This window comes from Chionomys nivalis, chromosome 13, assembly GCF_950005125.1.
Source record: "Chionomys nivalis chromosome 13, mChiNiv1.1, whole genome shotgun sequence".
In the NCBI taxonomy this organism is placed as follows: domain Eukaryota; kingdom Metazoa; phylum Chordata; class Mammalia; order Rodentia; family Cricetidae; genus Chionomys; species Chionomys nivalis.
In genome coordinates, this window is record NC_080098.1 from 61868430 (window position 1) to 61886723 (window position 18294).

The following is an 18294-nucleotide window of genomic DNA, read 5'->3' on the forward strand; positions in this document are numbered from 1 at the left end:
CGCAGCATTAGGAAGGTTGAGAATCACTGATCCAACAGGGACAGTGCTTCATGGCCCTGGAGACAGAGGCCATCAGTGTTGACCTGACATTGCTGAGATCCAACATTTCCCCAGCTCCTTCCAGTGAGTTGAGACTGCATGACTCGACTCTCACAATGCACTTCAACAGCAATGACATTTGTCACCTAGAAGCGGCACCGACTGCATGACAAAGTCACTGTCTCCTAGATTCCTCTCTTGTCCTTTGTATGTTGACTGGGATGCCCTGAGATACAGACAGCGTCTGGAATCTTAGGACAACAGGACCAGCCCAGACTCCAGAGTCACAGTATAGATGACAGCAGACAAGAACAAGAAAAGCCAGCTTGAGGCTGTGACAAGAGAGAGAACCCTGCCTTTGTCATGTTAAAGCCTCTGAGCACTTGAGGCTTATTTGTTGCTGAAGCTTAAGGTAGCTTAACCCCACTAGTTCAGTGCACAGGGCGAAAGGAAGGGGGTTCTGTTATCCTTCCTCAAGAAAATCTCCTAAAGAGGAAAACCTGTGGTTTCTTACATCAACTGAGAAAGTCCTTAGCCCATTTGGTGAGAGCTGCAAGGTTCGATGAAACATAACATCAGGAGCCAGGAGGATTTCACATCGATTTGCAAGTTTGTCCACACTGATCTTGCTGCCAGAGTTTGAGTACTGACGACCCTAATACAGCAGGAGCAACAAGCCGCCCTCAGTAAGCCAACTGAATACAAAAGAGAGAAAAATGGAAATGTGTTCAATGTGACCACAATGGGAAGGGGAGGAAAAAACCCACAAAGACTAGCTATTCATCCCCATCTCCTTCCCAAGTCCATCTTGAAGATTTTGACTTGAGGTTCAGGTTTAGTGGAGAGCCAGCCAGGGGTATGTGGAACTCAACAGTCTAGTCAAGGTGTGGTCCTGCCCATCCCTGACTTACAGCCATTGTCTGTGCGCCACAGAATCCTCCAAGGTATTTTAACAAGTTATCGGAACTGTGTGAAATCTCCTTCCTGAAAGACAGTTCCTCCTCTGTCTGGCACCAGTCTTGCCTGAGATTACCTGGAGAATTCCAATTCCTTGAGGACGTAGTCTCACAGCCAAAAGGAGGGACACAAACATTTCTTTAGAACAACTTTCTTCCTGCAAGGAGGATGCCATCTAGGCTCAGGAATTCTGAGTAAACTCTGCTGCTTTTGTGTACACTAGATCTCTGGACAGAATTCTGTCCAAACTTTTAGAAAGATATTGCAATATCTTTGAAAACCTACTAGGTTTTGACTCCGCCTTCTTCACTCAATTGATGCTGATCACTCTCCAGAGATTTTCTCCATCCACTCAACAGCCCCTGTCCCCAGTGACCCTGCGGTCAAGGCTGACTGATTTAAGAGGACACCGGTCTCTTCAGTTGAGACTCCCAGAATTTTAAAATAGGTCTGCTTGGAAGCTGGGAATGTGACTCCCATGGTAGGGCAAGTACCTAACATGTGTGTGATGCTGGGTTTGAATGCCAGCACTAAAAGTAAATAAGTAAATAAATTTAAAGTAGTACTTTGCTTCAGACAAAAGGATGTTTATCTTTATGTTTACACAAGAAACATTAGCAAATTAAATCAGGTTAGAAGAGCAGACATTCATATTTGTTTACCTAAAACTAAGAACATTTCCTAGTTTCTGTGAAGACCTCATCGGATAACACGGGGTAAAATATTGTATATACTGATGGTTTCAGGGCAAAATCTAAAAATTTCTAACTTTTAATTTTAGAAAAATAGAAAACAACTTTCTTATCTTTACAAGGCTTTTTAACCCAGCGGAAAGTCCAGACTTGCTTAAGTGGACAGTTGCTTTGCAGGTGACTTCACCCCTAAGAAACAGATCTGGATGGCCCTCCCAGCCTATCTCTGTATCAATCACATACAATCTGTTTATTATGCGAGTGTCTTACTTTTTTTTTAAGTGCCCAAACTTAGCATTGAGCCTGCGGGTCTCTTTATTTCCTTCTAGGGACTTCTGGCAGACTGGAGCCATCTTTCGCTCTGACAGAGTTTTAAATGATTCTTCATGCTCTTGTCACATAATTAAAATTAGATTACTTCAATTCCCTGCTGGCTGTCCTGAGTGAGGGCCCTTGTGTGGCCTCCAGCTGGCCCAGGGGCCTTTGAAAGGAGGAATATGGTCCAAACATCCTCTGCCTGGGAGTCATTGTGTGCCTTGCCACTCAGACAAGATTTACCCCGAGAGTATCAATGGCCACTTATTTTCTCCTGGTTGGATTTCCCGTTCTAAAGAACCCAGAATCAGAGAAATTGGTCTGTGGGTCGCAGAAGGGCTGACACTGTTTCTGCTTTCTGGTGCCCACCCTGCTCGCCTTTTGCTGGTGTACCCTGCAATTCCGCTGTGGTGGACGAGCGGGGATAGCAGAAAGATTGAGAATAAGCATGCATACTTGCTTCTGCTAACTGTGGTTTCCCAACCAAGGCTTCCCTGACCCTGCTCCTTTAAACCTCCTCCAACTTCTGCCAGCTGGGCCCTGGGAGGCTGGGGTTCTACAGCCTGCTTGGCTTAGGGTTTCCCACAGAGCAGCCAGCGTTCAATGCAAACACACAAAGCTGTTCCTTCCCACACACCTCTTAATGGACGGTCCACATCTGCATCTTCTTCTCTCCTCATTTCCCTGCAAAAATTTAAGCAGGAAAAGCAAAGATTATTGTTATTGTCTTTCAAGGAGGCTCAGTTTGTATCGGCTAAAAGATGAGCCCTTGTCCGTCCCTCTTAGCTTTTTCCTTGGCCACTGTCTTCCCCTGGGTCATTTCAGTTCTCTCAATCTGCCTGTTAAGCATCCACTTTCTGTTACACAGAACAACTACAAGGAGAAGACTGGGGTCTGGCCCGATGTGTGGGCTGGACTCCCGGGTTTGCTGCTTATTGTCTCTCTGACCCTGAGCCAGAGGCTATTTTTTTTTTCATCCAAGAACTAGGAATAATAATACACACCTCAAGTGGCTGTGAGAAGGACTGGGCAAAGTACAATCAGTGCCTGGCCTCCAGAAGTGGCATCTCAGTATAGGGATAACTGCCTTCCTATGCCACCTTACTAAACATTGCCTCTCCTTTCTGGAAGAGAAAGTCCACTTCCCTAATCTGTTACTGTGTGCTCAGCTCACCCAAGGCAATGTGGATCTCCTTAAATCCCTAGGAAAGGGGCCCATCGCTATATTTTCTTCTAGAAAGTCTCAAGGTCTGGTGTGTACTTAAGAGGGGTGTGTGTGTGTGTGTGTGTGTGTGTGTGTGGTGTATATGTGTTTTTATACAGTTGTATGTATAAAAACCCTTGATAAGCACTGCACATTCTACCATGAATTCTACCTCTGTATTTCTCACGCGTGCACGGAGGTCATAGAGGGATCTCAGAACAGCAGAATGAACAAGTCCCCTTAAACCTTGGGTTGTCCTTCACCATCTACTCCTGCAACACAACTCTTTATTACTCCTTGATTTCCCGAGGTATCGGCTCTCAATCAGGAGCACATTGTTCCTAAGAATGCATTTGGTCACATCTGCTGACAGTTTTGGGTATCACAGCCGCAGCAGTCAGGGATGGGTCATGTAGTTGATGAAAATCAAAGACACTACTAAATGTCTCACAATGTCCAAGAAGGCTCTCTCTCTCTCTCTCTCTCTCTCTCTCTCTCTCTCTCTCTCTGTGTGTGTGTGTGTCTGTCTGTCTGTCTGTCTGTCTGTCTGTCTGTCTGGTCCCAAATGCACCAATCCGGTCCTAAGCATTGACGATGCTGAGCAAGGTTGGAAAATGTGATATGCCTCTGTGTAGACCTTCAATGCTTCCTACAGAGGGACTGGGATGATGGGGGGGGGGGGAGGAGGACCTGTGATTTACTTCCCCTTATTTCCCCCAAACCCCCATCTGGCCTAGAGTGTTCAGGTCAAGGCCAAAGCAATCCCAAACACACAGGCTTATCTGCTCAAAGCTAAATCATTCAAGAGCAGTAAATTTCAAGGCTTTGTTTGAAACATTCAGAGGTTAGTGCCAAAGCATTTGAAAGTTATGACATAATAGTTATGATGCATAGCATGGAATTTATGTTACGCATGACTGAAAATATTTTGCAACCCTTTAAAAACCATTTAGGAACAAATGAGTCCAGTGTTTTAAAAAAATGACAGTTATTCAGTGCAAAATCTAAATAAATACAAGTAAAGACTTACATTAATAGTTGGGAAGTTATTGCTCACTGGTGCAAACTTTGGTGCAGTGAACCCCTGGGCAGTGAACCCCTGGGCAGTGAGACATGATCTAAAATGAAGATAAATGAGGGGTTATACACAGGATCCCCTCCCTTACAATCTACAAATGGCTCTCATTATTTAAAGTTCAGCTTTAGAAAAGAAAGAAAGAAAATAAAGAAGATAGAAGAAAGGAGGAAGAAGAGGGGAAGAAAAAGATGACAATGGTATATGTGGCATTTGCCTTTTGTTTTAAAAATTAAATTTTCTGTATAATAAATTACTGCCAAACACATTTTAATAGCTGTCATTAAGATAAAGTTATGATTTGTGCTAAGCCGTTTGACAGGTGGGGCAGGTTCAATTTATCCATTAGAAGAGCTAAGAAAAATATCTTATTATCAATTTCTTTTAAAATCAGAAGAAAATGAATATAATAACATTAAATCATAAAATTCTATCTCAATGTATTCTTTTATGTGAATGATAATAGTCATAAAAATTAATAGAGGAAAAAACCCAGCCTGGATTCTATTAATCTTTATGCCAACACAATCAGAAAGCATCATTTAAGATAATTTTTAATGAAGAAATGGGCCTGCAGTGGTGTAAGGCACACAATGGGCATTCAGGAGAAAAGCACATGTTCCATTTATCCAGCAGAGCCAACTAGTGACCTGTCAAACATCCTTAAGATGCCCAGATAACTGGAGACCACCCATCAAAGCTGCAAAGGTGATTTTCCTCTGAACCACCTTTAAAGGGGCATCTTTAACACACCTCTGCCTTCTAATGTCAAACGTTGTTAAGGCTTTCCTTGATGGTTCATGGTTCATGGCTTACATTCATGATGCAGCAATTTGCACGGACTCTACATAAGAATCGACAATTGCCTCACATTATTAAAAGTTCAACTTTAATAAAAGAAAGGAGGAAGGATAAAAAGGAAAGAATGGAGGAGGAGAGGAGGAGGAGGAAGAGAAAGAGAAGGAGAAAGAAGAGAAGAAGGAGAACGAGGAGGAGGAGGAGAATAAGTAAGGATATACAGGACTCTCTCTTCCTGCCAGACAAGTTTCAGGTCTCTCCATTTCTCCCAGAATCCCTTGCCACTGAAGTCTTTATTTCTGCTATGTCCAAGTTCTGATTGGCGTATGTGTAACATAAGACCCCTAAGATGGCTGAAGTCTTAAAGGGACAACCTGGTGAGCCTCTCTGCAAGCTCACATCCTTTAGATCCTGGCTGACAGATAACACAGCAGCCCTTGGGTTCTCATCATATTGTTGAAGAGCAAAGTAAATATGCAAAATCAATTAGAGGATCTTCCAAGAAAGATTAGCTGGAAAAAACTACAGCAACTTTTAGCATGGGGGAGGGGCGTCAGAATGGGAGTAAATGGCCACCCAGTCTTTAAGGTTGATGAAGATGAGCAGCAGGAAGAGAGAGCAGCCTAGAGGCTAAGAGACCAGGTTCCATCCACCCCCACCCCCACAAGCATCTAGCTCCAGGGTCTTGAAGGCATTCGTAATCGTTCACACCTCAGCTCCTCACCTTTGCAATCAAGCCGAAATGCTGTGTACGCTGTGCTGTTCTTAGGAGAACCGAATGAGTACATGCTTGTGAATTTCTTAGGTGGGCACCGGCAAGCCACAAATAGTGCTGTTTGTTAAATGTGCTGCCAAAACCGAGGCTCTGAGTCTGTCTGCTAACAGAACCAAGAGGGAAAGGGAACCTGGGCTAAGTGAGATGCCCAGTCGATTCAGGCACATCCTGATAGCCCACACTACTGGGTATGGGGTATGCACTACCACACCCAATGGTTCAGGACATCTGCCAGCTTCCTGTTGATCAGGGCACAGCTGAGTCCTGCTCTCAGAGGTAGGACTATGTCTCTTTCTGGAAGGCCATAGAGTCTTTTACCCCTCCAGATTTTCTTTGTCTTTGAGTCTTGGAGAAAACCAAGAGGATTTTTTAAAAACATCTGTTGCCATCCTTAATTACACCATGATGGCTCTTGCCAGATGCATATTTATATATGTACACAACTGTGTGTATGAGGCAGTGGTCTGGGGCTACTGAAGAAAATATTTGCAAAGTGAGGCTATCTGTCCATGACTGAGCTAACACTTATGCCTAAAACCACCTTTGGGACATTCACACTGCTCTAACATTATAGCCCACCTCACCGTTAGTCACTTCTGCAGGCACTATAGCATCTCAGGACCGAATTCCCTGCCTGTGACGTTCTCATTATTAGCAGCTCTGGCTAAGTAGAAATGATGAGTGAAATTCCAAAAGCCCAGGGATATGTGCTGGGTGGACAAGGGGAGTGGCCTGCCTATCCAGTCTGCAGGTATCCTTGAATTCTGAATCCAGTCCACTGTACACAGCTTCCCATGAAACTCTGCATTGATAGCCCCAGCTTCCAGAAAGGTGTAGATACAAAGAGAGTGTGTGCACTGAAACTCACCATTTTGTCATGAGTACCCAAAAATGCCACGTCTTCACCAATCCTCCAGTTCAGTTCTGAGGTAGAGACACTGTGTAGTCAGTGGCTGAGGAACATTGGGGGTAGGTTTCCTGGTGTGTATGTGAGCATGGCATCTTTGATATACACCCTACCTTCTCAGCACCTCCAGATGCTCCCAGTGTAGCCCAGATCTTTTCTCTTCTCTACTTCTCTTAACTCTCCATCATTGCTTGCTTGGTACCCATGGGAACCGCTCAGCAACTTTGCTATGTACAGGACTCTAGGATTAGATCAGGAGCAGTCCACGTCACTGGAGGTTAATAGGGACCACATGGCTGGATGGTAATCCTTGGAAAAAAGAAAGAGCCAGAGAGCAAAGATTCTTCCTTTTATTGTAGATAATATTTAAGAATATTCTAGAAGGTTTCTTCGAGGGTCTGCAATGAGTTAGATGCTCAGAGGAACACAGGAGATATGAACTCAGTAATGCACTCTCCAAAGTAATCTTTGTCTCCTTGTCCCCAGGGCCCTTTCCTGTCCTATTCTGGGAATCCCATCCCCTGTTTCTCAAGCAGAAGCAGTAGGGGTGGCTGTGAGAACATAATGCCTGAAATGCTCCATAGCCCTTAGCTAAGGCCCCTAACAATGTCACTGCACAGATCCCCAAAGAGAAAACCTGATTTCCAACACCCGGGATGTCAGGCTATTATGTGCTTTGGAACAACTGAGTGTCCACAAATTGCAGGCTGGCAGAATTCGAGAGAGGCCAACAAAAGGCGGAGAACACATCAGATTGTTCCAGAATGGATGAGGAAAATTACCATGATTAGGGAAGAGGCAACTTAGCCCATCCCTCTTATTTATTATTCAGTTTGTTGGACTTGATCCTTCCATATTCAAATACTATTGCCATGTTTTGGTGTTCTTAATTCTTACTTTAATTCCTTGTATTTAATCCCTCAATGGAAAACTGCCAGGGCTTCATACAAAATCTCCTACAGCGTTCCTACAAGTGTGTTTGAAGAAATGTCCTCAGAGCCACAAAGACCCAGACTCGTTCTGGCTCTGTGCTCCATTTAATGTTATCAAGAAGCTGGGTATGGTGGTGCCCACACCTGTGATCCCAGCACTCTGGAAGCTGAGGCAGGAGGATTGCCAGTTTGAGGCCATCTGTAATGACTACACAGTGAGTTCCAGACCAGTCGAGGATATATATCAAGACCGTGTCTCAACAATATATAAATTAAATAATAAATGCCTCCAAAGAATAAAAACAAACATCACAACGACATCTAATAGAAACTGATAAGCCTCTGGGAAGGGAGACTAAGTAGGAGGAGGAATTCAGGCTCAAGAAAAGGGGAAGAAAGGAAAAGAGACACCAGAGAGATGCCAGGAGTCAAACAGTCAAACACAGACGAAGCAGGAGAGTAGGACATACAGAATCAAAGGAAGGTAGAAAGCCCGAGGGAAAATGTAAGTGAATAGAAACAGGTTAAATTAAGCTAAAAGAGCTAGTGGGACAATCCTTAGCTAAGGCCAAGCATTCACAATTAACAGTAAGTCTCCGTCTCTGTCTTAGCATGTTCATTCATTTCCTGTGTTCTTTTTGCATCAAAACTTAAAGTGTGTAAGAAAGTCTTTCTGAAATAGCTTTGTTAGCGGTTTAACTATGTAAAGGTGTGCTGATGTTTTCCCTTGCCTGACTAAGGTACCTGATTAGTCTAATTATAGCTGAATGGCCTATAGTCAGGCAAGGGAAAACATCAGCACACCTTTACATAGTTAAACAAATACAACACATCTTTGCAGAGTTGACCAAATATTCCACAACAGTTATGCTAAATGAAATAAGACAGATTCAGAAAGACAAACAAGACATGTTGTATGTGGATGACGTATTGTGTGCTGTATGTATGTGTGTGAGGGGGTAAAATAGAAAAGGCATTACGAGAGAAGAGGAAGAGGTTTAAAGGTCAGGGGAGCAATAGAAGGTAACAGAATACCTGGGTCACAAAAGCAGAAAGGGTGAAGGAGGAGAAGAAGGGCTAGGTGAGCGGGGGAGGTGAGGTGACGGAGGGAGTAGATGGAATATATTTATATATGTATGTGTGAGCTGTCACAATGAAACCCATTTCTTTATATGTTAATCAAGAAAGAATAAGGCATTGAAAATGCTCAAAATGCCAGATAAAGGAAATTGACATGTGTATGTGTTTGAACTCGTGAACAATGATTTTACTGAATGTGTTTCCCAGTGGAAAGGAAACACAGACACAGCTCCATACTGCTGTCCTCTGAAACCTGAGGGGCTCCTCTAGACTTCAAGGGACCTGCCTCCGATTTGTGGCTTTGACACAGAATTTGAAGATGGCCAGTTCATGAAGCAGAGTTGGTGGCTTTATTAAAGGAACTTTAATACAGGCTTAAGCGTGAGGGCTGTGAGACAGAGAGGCACTAAGAATAAAGTGAGGGATATCAAGTGGGGGTGTTGCTCTCCAAGAAGGAGTAGGGGAAAGAAAGCCGTACTCAAGCTTAACTGAGGGCTCCTGGAGGGCAGGTAGGCAGTTCATTATCTCAGCACTTAACACAGTCCGTGTTGGTGGCTCTCAAGTTACATCTCTAAGGTTGCTAGGAAACCTTTCTTTTTCTCTTCCTTTTGATGAGAGAAAGGGATGTGAGGTGATTCCACAGAGGTCTTGGAGGCGGTTATGATCGGGTAAAAGCAGGAGCCACTGGGGTTGTGCAAGGGTCTCAGCACACTCGCTTTCCCTGGAAATGGGGTTTCTGTTGAGTTTCCTAGAATGCAGCAGGTTTACAGCTGCGAAGGAAAAAGCTTCAGGTAGTTGCTAATTGTTCTGTAGTCCCTGCCTTGTTGCTGGCAAAGGCTTCAACCAATTCCTGAACAAGGGGCTCCTTTCCCTTCTCATGCTTTGCCCCCTTTGCCTGCCTTTCTATCCTTCTTCAAGCAAACGACAGCCATGGTACCTTTTCTTACAGTGTGCTCCGTGTGTTGCCCTAAATGAAACCTCAGATTCCAGAATTTTCACAGACATGCTTCCATAACATATGCATGTGTGTGCACATACACACACACACACACACCGAGAGAGGAGAGAGAGAGAGAGAGAGAGAGAGAGAGAGAGAGAGAGAGAGAGAGAGCCAACAGCCTCTGTTCCTTGCTTTATTGCATCAGAAGTGGAGAGAGACCCCGCGGGTACAAACACTGATATCAGAAACAGGGAACTAGCAGCAGAGACAGTGCATTGCCCTTGTCAATAACTCCAGACTTCAGATTTCCCACAAACCTCCATATGTTTGGAAATCTAAATTAGAGAACAATTCAGGACATGTACTCCTTCACAATATTTGGAGAGGTCCAAACAAAGGTTGTGTAACTATTTTGACAGGAATAAGATTATTCTAGACACTAGCGTCCCACCACTCAGTTCTCAGACCACTGAAGTAATAATAGATCCTAATTGGAATCTCTTGCTGGGAGAATGAAAAGGGGCTTATCTCTTAGAAAGGAGTGGGGAAGGAAGGGAGGAAGGGAAGAAAAGAAAAGAACTTGAGCATCAGCTTAGCCACATCCACAAAGAAGGTTCTGGAAACAGTTTTTCTGGACTCTGAAATCCTAACCCCCATCTGGGAGTTTATGAAGATTGCTCTGAGAGTGTTCACATTTTGAAAAGAGATCTGAAAAGACAAGAGAGTTCAGGAGAGAGAAGAGAGAGAGAGAGAGAGAGAGAGAGAGAGAGAGAGAGAGAGAGAACAGCAATAGTAGAAAACTAAGGAATGATGAAATGACTCCGTTCAAAGGCTTGAAATGCCACTGTGAAGCTGCTCCTTGTGGCTGAGGTCTTCCTTACACCAAGAACAAAGTCAGACGAACAGACAGGAGTTAAGGAAGGGGAGCTGCAGAAAATGTTGGCTCAGGAATTGAATATAACAGCTACTAGATAGAGATAGGAAGAAAAGAACTTTCCTTTCACCAAAACTCTCTGAGAGGCTGTTCGACCATCTGTTCACAATGCTATAGAAAGAAAGTGCTTTCCTGGCTGCTGGTGGCCTGATTTGATTTTTGTTGGGACTCTTGAGTCGAAATTCCACATTTGTATGAATCCTGATATGCATATTGTAGGGAACTGTGAGCCAACGCATGCAGTCACAGTAAGGCCAGGCCCTGGTCCACTGGACTTCAGCAGAACCACCTAGGTCCTGAGATCTCCCTGCCATCTTTGGACCTAGGATCTGTCCTTACAGAAACACATAGCTTGGGTCATTTTGTCTCTAGACTTCTTGAAAGTGAGCATTTAGCATTCTTTGTTTGTCACTAAGCATGAGAAATGGATTTCTCACTCCACAGATTTTCCCCAAGTGCTCTTGCAAAGAAAATAATGTGGCCAATTGTTTATTCCGTGAATAGCCTTTTTCTGTCCTCAGAATGTGGCCAACACATCCATGACTCACATTCACAGGACAGAAGGGCTGTTCTGGCTTTAGTTTTTACTTCTTTGGGCCAATTGGAGAGTTATTTATAAACATTTATTGATTCAGATTCATAAACCCTAGAGAGAGAGAGAGAGAGAGAGAGAGAGAGAGAGAGAGAGAGAGAGAATCTTGCTATGCTTGTTGCTATGGTAACTAGCATTTCACACATGTATTGGCCAACAGTGATGGCTCAGAACAGAACTCCAAAGCCTACCTGTAGCTGCTGGCTGCATATTTATCTCTCTTTCACTTCAACTGAATCTCAGTGATAGTTTCCCCACCAACGCCCAGTGACAACACCGTACTAGGGCAGAAACATGACGAACTCTTGTGGCAATTCTTAGACCTCTCTTGGGAGCGTTTTCCTGATGACATCTAATCAGTTTTAATTGTCAAAACTAGCGAGATCCCCATCACATGTTGGGCTCTGCCATATGCTTAAGGTGATGGGGAAAAGTTGGAGCCCTGTTCTTCATCTTCAAGGGGCCTGTTGTGTACGTGAGGTGTAGGAGCGGAAATATGGAGCAGCAGACAGCTGTTCTGGTATGAGTCACCCAAAACAATTTAGGTGAGTGTGAAACTCCACACGATGAGAGGAGTAGAAGGGAAGCGTGCTGGGAGGAATGAAGGCTGCACAAAGAGGCACGAGTTTTTCATCTCGAATAAATAATTCCTTCCTTTCTTTCCCTGTTTTCCCTTCAACCTTCCCTCCTTCTCTTTCTATTTTTTGCTCCCTCCCTCTATCTTTTCCTTTACTCCTTCCATCTTCCACCCATCCATCCCTTCTTCCTTCTTTCTCTCCTGTCTTTTGTAACTAACTCATTGAAATGAAAACCATGCCGTGTAATCAAATTGTTTTAAGGAATCAAGAAGAGAATTATATAAAATACCTAGAACAATGTTAGACCCATACAGGACCTCCATTCACAGGAACTATTGTGTGTATATTGGAATGATCTTTTGCAATAATAAATTATCCCTTGTTTTTGCTAGGGAAAGACCCTGGTTTTATGAAACACCTGAAGATTATGTAATTTTTTTGATTCTACTTTAAAAACACAGTGAAAATTTACTAATATACAACCAAGCATAGAGAATCACTATGAATTCAAACCTAAGCTGTCAAAAATCTAAAAATAAAGCCTGTCTTTTAGTGTGTAATTGCCTAGCACTGTGGTCTCACAGTTCTTTCTTCCTACGAGTCTGATTGTGTGTACCTTGACTGCCTCTTACATGACGTTGACTTTGAAACATTGTCTATCAAGAAAATAGAAAGATCGTCAGTCACTCTAGAAAAGCTCAATGAAATGCAATCTCCTGTATCAATTCCGGGATGTGGAAACCATGTGACTTCCCGCAGAGCTACATGTCCCATTTATAGAACTACTCCTGGATTTGTGACTTATGAACACAGGAATTCTGTAAGTTCTAACTTAAATAATTGTCATAAAATAGGGGGAAACCAGGGTGAATGGATGCTCTTGCATATTTTCTCAGCAGCAGTCATCCAGAGAAAGCTGGACCACTGGGCCAGGCATTTGTAAGAATCAAAGATTTGATTTACACTTTCCTAGTGGGCGAGTGGAAGCATTTTCTACAGTTACCCTTCAGCTCAGCTTGGCTTCACCCTTGTGACTCCAGTTCCAGGAGAAATATATACGTGTTTCAATTGACCCCTGACCTTGCCCTTTAAGAAGTCAGCAGACCTGGAGGTAAGATGCCAAGAAACCCATTTCTATGCAGAATTGCCCTACTCTCCCAACATGTATGGAAGTGATTGTTCACCATATAAAAACAAGTTCCTGAAATTAAAACTGGATGCTTTCTACCATATCGTCCCCCAAGCTGGATGTTCAGCCACCACCTAACACTAAGGGGAAAATAGCTTGCTTTGGCTAACTTTGCGAAGGCCTTGTGAACGCATTGCTGGAGTCCCTTGGGGAGGACAAATGTACTCACAAGACTGGGAGATCAAGCTTCAGTGGCTCACACAAATGCCTTCAGTTCTTACTGCTTTGAGGCAAGAAGGCTTCACTCCACGCATGAGGAAAACAAAGTGAGCAAGGAGCCCTGGGGAAGCTCATAGAATATGTGTAGAGCCCTGGTCAATTAGACTTGAAAAATCTAGAGGACACTGGAGGTCAAACAAAGAAAGGAAATGGAGTGGAAATCTTTAGGCAAGCTAGAGAGTAACAGAAACCATCTCAAAACATGAGTCTCAAGGAACCTTCCTGATCCTTGGATATTTGCAGAGACCCAAAGAATCTGCGCAGAGTTCATCAAGAGGGAGAACTCCACGGGCAGAAGGAGCTGAGGGAACCAAATAGGTTCTATCTCCTGAGAGCAAGCTGTTCAGTCTGGTCTGTGGATCTGGGCAACAGACAGATTATTTGGCTATAATGCCCTGATCACATCTCATTAGAAAACAATCTTTGAACCTTCTAATACTGAGAAAATATATAATTAGTAGTTCTCTAAAACACTGCTTCCACTGATACTGTACATCAATATCACGACTGCTTGTCCTTGGTTGCGGTGTGGTAACAGAGAAATTTTGCCCTCATAGTTGGTAGTCACTGAAGCCTCCCAGTTGCCATCTAAAGTATCTGATGGTGACAGATGACTACATGGTCTCCTGCGGAGACTGAAGGGACAACAGGCTGGTTATGAAGAGTCTAGTCACAAATGACAAAGGAGAAAAAACTAAGAATTGGGTCCACCAAAAGGGGAGATGACTGGCTAGAACACCTAGCTTAAAAGGTCTTTTTAATGAGAATGACAGGGCAGCAGGAGTCTAGCATCTTGTTATTTTGAATATTGAATATTTGCAGCACACGTCAGTGAAGTAGAATGCATGTGTTTTATATGTTGGGCCCATAGACTTGGATTTAAATTGCTTACTACTGAGTAAATAACTACAACTTTCAGTGTGTCTATTAGTGTCCCTGTTGGTAAGGGAAGAAGCAGTCATGAAGATAGCATATTATCCTATGGGTCTTGTGAGTGTCAAATAAGTCCAGGTGTTAAAGACTGCCTCCCTAGAGTGGTAGCATTGTGGTGTTGAACCTTTAAGAAGACTGGGTGCTCAGGGTGGTGGCATTGGATGTGGATATTGAAAGTGGTGACCCTTTAAGAAGAAATGGCTTAGTAGAAAGTCTTCAAGTCGTTGGAGGTGTGCCCTTGAATTGGAGATGTGCCCTTGAATCAGACCTCAATTGTACCTTACTGTCTCTTTTGCTTGTTGACTATAAAGTGAACATTTCAGCTCTGTGTCATGTTCACTACCCTTGCCCAGTTCACTTGCCCAGACTTGTCACAGGCAGTAAAGTATGCAAGCCAATTGGCCATAACTCAAAATCGTATCCCCAAGCAATTCATTTTTCTTACTAAGCTGTTATCACAGGTATATTGTTATAGCGATGCAAAGCTGATTGACTACAGGGCTCCTATTCCCATGGAACTCACATTTTATCCAGAAAGGGGAAAACGTAAACAACAACAATAATAATTTCAGATGCAAAGTGACTAAAAAAATACAAGATCAAAAATCTATGATTGAGTTTGCAGCATGGTTGAAAAGGCTCCAGTTATTTTACCTCTGATGAACCAGAGAAGATGGGTCTCTGATCAGAAAGACGGGGCATCCACTATCCAAACATCTGGGACAGAGAACGCCCTTGATGCTAAAAGGACAAAAAAAAAAAAAAAAAAAAAAAAAAAGCAGAGCGGCTCAGTGAAGGGGCAGTGGCAGGAGGCAGGAGTGGCCTGGGATAGGGGCCAGAGATGTGCAGGAGCTGCCATATTTAGGACATGGAAGGCAAGGAAGGAAATTTTGGTTTAGATCTGAATGCAATAGAGAACCAGAGAAGGATTCTGAGCAGGGGGTTGATATGGTCTGATTGAAATTTTCAACAGACAGGATTCTGGAAATGAAGCAATTCACTAAAGAGGTCAAGAGTGGAAGCAGGGAAAGCAGTTATAACGAGGGTTAATGGAATAATTCAGTCAGGACCTAACAGTGCCTTGACTGAGGACAGTGTGTAGAGTCATGGTATGAACGTCCTCAATTAAAGGCCTTTCAGTAGCTAAGCCCTTTGGCTTCTAATTCATGGTTCCATTTCATGCTGACTTTGCACTTTGAGCAACCTAATGCAAGAGGAAATTTTCAAAGGACCTCTGAATCAGGGTTTGCTCTGTAGTGCTAGTCTTGCTTTCTCCAAGAGCCCCCCCCCCCCATGGCTAAGAACAGGCCCAAGCTAGCTGCTTGCTGGACAAAGAAAGACGACAGAGAACTGAGCTCAGCCTATCCTGGAATAGCCAGCCTCTGACAACTTTCAAGTTGAGTCAAGCTGATGGAGAAAATCCACCCATAACAAAGCAAGCCCAGCCCAGACAGGCAGAAAAGTCCAGGTAAACCAAGGGTGGGTAAACACAGAAACACTGACCATTTTAAACTTGTAAAGAGTTTGTTACTCTGTTTTGAACAAGTAATAGAAAAGGAGTAGAGAGAACACAAAGATACAAGTCTCTGAATGGAGATAGGAAAGGTGGCTGTAGAGAGGGCAGAAGGAAACCCACGGAAACCCACTGCCACTGTGTAGTGGTCTTCCTTTTCTCTCGATGAAGCAGGAGTCTGTCTTCTTCCCAAAGCGGCAACCTAGCACATTTGAGATTTGGGGCAACAAATGGTATTGCTGCCTTGGGGAGCAGGAAAGCTTGCTGAGAATGACAAGAACACTAGCAGAGCCCTGGGAGCAGATGATGACCACTGAGCTAGACCTGACCCACATTTTGGTTTAGGTTTTGCCTTTGGTTGGTCTCTAGACCTCCAATAGTATATTCTACCTTGGGGTACATGAACAGAAGATGTTAAAGCTTGTGCTAAAGTCATGAGGATCACCATGGTATAAAACTAGAAGTCAACAGCAATACTAATTCCAGAAAACCCACAAACACATGGAAATTAAACAATGCTCACCTGAATCATCAATGGGTCAAGGAAGAAATAAAGGGAGAAATTAAAGACTTCCTAAAATTCAATGAAAATGACCACTCAACATACCCAAATTTATGGGAAACAATGAAAGCAGTGTTAAGAGGAAAGTTCATAGCCCTAAACGCCTACATAAAGAAGCTGGAAAGATCCCACACTAGTGAATTAACAGAACATTTGAAAACTTTAGAACAAAAAGGAGCAAACTCACCTAAGAGAACTAGACGGCAGGGAATAATCAAAGTTAGAGCTGAAATCAACAAAATAGAAACAAAGAATCAATGGCCTTGCTTTTCTACTCCATCTCTTCTTAAAACCTGGCGTTTTCTTCCTCATCATTTTTTTAATCTTTAAAAAAAAATCATTTATTTTTATATGTGTATAGAGAGCATACTGCCTGGCAGAACTGATTCTACAAAGAGACAAAAGTTTATATTCTGGATGAATGCTTTTCATACAGAATGCAGCTAAATGCCTCAAGAAGGAGTTTGGGTCTAAACTCAGAACTGTAGACACAGTAACAAGGCTTATGTTGCTCGCTGTATGTACTCATATGCATGAAAACCCTAGCACAATTCACTTGACAGGGTGAAATATGCCTGACCTATGGAAACACCAAAGATCAAGGTATTCCTTATTAAATGACATGGACCAAGGCAACAAGAGAATGGCCGCGGTAGTTGGGGACAACAGGGAACCAGGAGAGGAGCAACGACATTTAGGTCACCCTGGGCCTTAAGTTCCTGGCAGGGAGGTTCCGTCCCAAACTCTGTTCTCAGACACCTTCCTTGGATCCTCCTTTACAAACAGAAGGCATCAGGCTGCTCTCCACCAGCTCCCCTGGAGTCTTTCTCAGAGCTGGTGACAGCCCTTTAGCCTTCCTTCACTCTGATTCAGTTTTGTCAAGGCCTCCTGGATCTGTCACTCTGTGAAAACCCTGAGCCTGGGTCTCCTGCTTACCATTAACTTGATTTCGAAATGCCTTTGAGAAAGCAAAAGAGCAAACCCTCCTGGTAAGAAAGCTTTGGAGCAAACGCCTCCCCTCAACCCTCTCTCACCATTGCCCTGCACCACAAACCACCAGAATTCTCCCCACCAACACAGGGAACATCTCAGGACTCCTTGAAGGATAGATAGCTTGACAACAAGATACCATGAATAAGTAACGCGGCCCAGGTCCAATTTCTTTTGTTCAGTTCTAAAGTGTTCGAATACCACCTTGTTTTATTAATGTCGGTGTCTCCTTGCGATCTCAGTTTCCAAGCCGAGGGAATCAAAAAAAAAAAAAAAAAAAAAAAACCCTGCACCTGCTAATGAAGCAAATCCCATCATCTCCCCCACAAAAGCTTAGCTAATTTGACGCATTGAAAACGTTCTATCGGCATTGTCTCCAATTTGATTACTGGGGATGCACACGTTCTTGTTGGATTTTCCTCCTTGATGCTCCGAACAAGGGGAAACCAGGTCTGCTTATACGTGAAAGTGGACTATGCTGATAGTACTATTATCAGCTTGTCTAGGAAAGCTGGCTTTCATCCTGTGGAACAGATAATTAAAACGGGTCCCAGATAGGCTTGAGTGTTGGAAAAGGGCCAAAGGACAATTTTGTACTTTGACCCAGGTTGAGCTTGAGGTTGTTTGAAAGAATCAGTCTCGACTCATGAAGTAGTTGATGCTCACATTTATTTTATTTTGCTTTGCTTTGCTGAAACAGAGTCTCCTAGATTTTTTTTAATCTTTTAAAAAAATCATCTATTTTTATATGTGTATAGATATTTTGCCCACATGTTATCTGTGCATCACATGCATGTAGTCCCGAGGAGGCCAGAAGAAAGCGTCAGATCCCTGGGAACGGGACTTCTAGACAGGTGTCACCCACCAAGTGGGTGCTGGGAACTAAACCCAGATCCTCTCCAACAGCAGCAAGGCAATATGTGATCTTAATCACTATGGCATCTCTCCACTCCCTAGTTTTGTTACAAAACAGGCCAGGCTGACCTTGAACTTGCTACTCTCTCATCTCTGCATCCCAAGGCTGGGATCACCAGCAGGTACCACCACACCGAGCTCAAGTCTTCTGATGG